General features: G+C 37.9%; 1 protein-coding gene across 2 annotated transcripts in view; it reads right to left on the bottom strand.

Annotated features, from left to right (window-relative positions):
• The window catches only part of Nup153 (nucleoporin 153), a 70,585-nt gene that overhangs the window by 65,352 nt on the left and 2,122 nt on the right, over positions 1-3,111 (bottom strand). The gene's annotated exons all lie outside the window — the stretch shown is intronic.

The following is a 3,111-nucleotide window of genomic DNA, read 5'->3' as shown; positions in this document are numbered from 1 at the left end:
AAAAAAAAAAAAAAAAAAAAATTTTTCAGTTTAGTTTTATCAGTGTATTTTTTTTCAATTAACTATTTCCATTTCCATGAGACGTCAAAACTTAGTGAATAAATTAATATTCAACCTTTAAATATCCCTCCTTTTCAAAACTGAGAACAATCTTTAACCATGAGCTATCAGGCAGGGCAATAACTTATTTGGAGAAAAGTACCAAAACAAACAAGAATCATGCTACCATATAAACTAGGGCTCAACTGGTTTACACGGCAAATCTAGCCCTTTGCCTGTTCTTAACATAGGTTAAGAACGGTGTTAACATTTGCTAAAGTTATAAAAAGAAAACAAAGAACTAGCAATATAGAGAAACTAAAACTTTACTACCATTCCTTTATAGAAAACAATTCATGAATACATGACGTAAACTATTGATGAAGGGGGTACTTGCCCCTGTCCTCCTTTTTAAAATTAATTAAATATGGAGATTGACTTATAAAGATACAAACTATAGTATCAAAAGTGGATCCCGTTGGCTTCATATCAGCAAGGCAAACCACATACCCAAAAAAGGGAAAAGATAAGTGGTACCCTCTTACCAGGAGGTGGCAGTAGTTTCTTCCAGAGGCAAGGTTCTGGCTTGCCCTTTTGCTGAAGTTTTGTGTAGTGGCTATTAAGAAAAACAACCAGCTTGACCTCCCCAGAGAACTGCACAAAAAATGAAACGGGAAAGTAGACTGAACAGGTGACAAGAATTCATCACATTCTCTTTAGTGACCTGCTCACTCCCAACTAGAAAAATAGCATCATTCCCCTTTATAAAAGTGCCTGGGCTAAAAGGTAAAGGGGTGGGAGAGCAGGCAAATGAAAACCATCAACTTGCGTGTTCAGAGCTATTCTTCATTTTTGTTTCTACAGTTCTTAAGGGTAATTACCCTTCAGTTAGTTGAACAATACAAAGGATCTCTGTCTCCACTTCTTCACGCACAATAATATTTTAAAGAACAGAAGCTTAAAGGGGAAATGCTAAATATCAGACATTTCCCAGCAAAGCTAAACCAGAAGTCAAAACAGGAAATTACAAGTCAACTGAATATATGCAAAAGTCACAGGTACCAAGGGACTGCAGTGGCTAGTTGGCCTGCTAGGTTGGCAAATATCCAATAACAGTGCCAGACATTTCATTCATAATACAACTTTCTACTACACAACCAAACGCTTCATTTTTGCCCAGAAACCCTCGGATACTTCATCAAATAACATAGTACGAAACATGCCATGTCATGAAGCTCCTTATTATTCATGATGACTCAGCAGCTGCTGCAAAACATCCAGTTGACAGCCTAGGTCTAGGATAGTAGACAGCAAGCAGGTCCACCAAAGTTCCAGTAAGGAGTAAAAAATGTCCTTATTTTAAGATGAAAAGAAAAAAAAATCAATAAATAGGAGAGTACCCTTTTACATATCCCTGAATATTTCTCTTTGGTAGTTTCTCTCAGTATTATGTAACACCTATAGTGTTTTTTGGTACAAGGGATCGAACTCGGAACCTTGCACTTTGGAGACAGGTGGCACCACTAAGCTAAATCCCCAGCCCCACCTATAGTGTTAATAAAAATAAATAAATAAATAAATAACCAAAACAGCTTTAACCCCAACTCAGTGTACTTGTTAAAAGGCTGGGGCAAGAAGCCAAGGGGGCAATGATAAATTATCAAGATCCAAAACAAAACTACACAGCTGGAAACCATGTCAACTCTAACAACTTGGATTTTAGAAATTATACTACTAAAACATCAACTTTGACAGCACATCTAACTACATTTTAAAATAAGCAGAGATTATATCTTCATCCACCCACAATATATTAGCTCCCATATAAATCTTGTTCAGACTATCCAAAGGTATTGGTTCAAAACTTTGCATTTTTCTGTATATACCATATGATCTTAGAAAGCACTCAAAGACAACCTTAGGAGAAACAGAAAACATGCATGTCTAACTTCCATTCTACAAAAGTTTGGGTCAGGTTAAATGGTCAGGACTATGAACTGATTTCTAAATTTATATCTGTATGTGGATGTCTTTCTCATAAGGGGTACAAAAAAAAAATCACAAAAAACTTCGACAACCAAGCATATTCTGTACATATCTGAGGGAAAACTATGAGTGGTAGTAAACTCAAGCTTTCTAATTCTGGTAGAGAACTTAATACATAAACCACAACTTTTACTATTTAAAAGTTTCCTTCAGGTCTTTAAAAAATAAGTAAGTCTGTTAACGGTACCACACCAACAAAACGTAAAGTGTTCAAAATTATCTAGAATGATCTAAAACGTCTACCTTTAACAGTATGCAACAAGCTACCAGATCTTTTTACTATATTTTTGGTTTTTAGCAAGCTTAAAATATACTTCCTACCTAATTGCCATTCGACACAGGTAAAACGTAAAAAAATTGAATACTGTCAGAACTAAACATTTCATTTACAATTAGGATGAACTTTTTATAATTTTAAACATCCACGAGCATATGGTGACTAAATTATAACCACCAACACTCCTCGAGTACCAAAAGTACCCAAACTTCTAAAAAAAAGTCCCAATATCATTAAAATATTTTGTGTGTGAGATCAGAACTGGAGACCTGGACAACTGCGGAGACCTGCCCACAATTCCAGCCTCCAACATAAAAAGGGGGGAGGAGAGCAGAGGAAGGGAAGAGCCGCGCAGCAGAGAAAAGACGTAAGGGTGGAGAGGGACTTTCAAAATACCCCAGTGCCACGGTAACCGTAACCCAGTTAAAGAAAAAAATCCTAGGCCAATTTCCTTAGACCAGGGAGGGCCTCGGGCAGAAAACATCAAAAATTATTTAATAAGCTAAGCCTAAATCACTCCACTTTCCTTGTTAACAGCGCCCCCAAATTCCCTATGTGCCCCGGAGGTCGATAACTGGGGCAGCCCCCTCCCCACGCACCCCGAGCCCTGAACCCCCAGCCGGCTGCAGTGAACAGCAACCGTAGGGCCTCCAGCCTATCTTTTCCCTTTTCCCTCAAGAGAAAGAAGACAGTCAAACCCTCAATAACCGCCAAAAAGAAGCCCACGGCTCTCAAGCCTACAATTTCCC

The sequence above is a fragment of the Fukomys damarensis genome, unplaced genomic scaffold, assembly GCF_012274545.1.
Source record: "Fukomys damarensis isolate Sample0158 unplaced genomic scaffold, DMR_v1.0_HiC HiC_scaffold_10, whole genome shotgun sequence".
Taxonomy (NCBI): Eukaryota; Metazoa; Chordata; class Mammalia; order Rodentia; family Bathyergidae; genus Fukomys; species Fukomys damarensis.
This window is presented reverse-complemented; position numbering and strand designations above follow the sequence as displayed.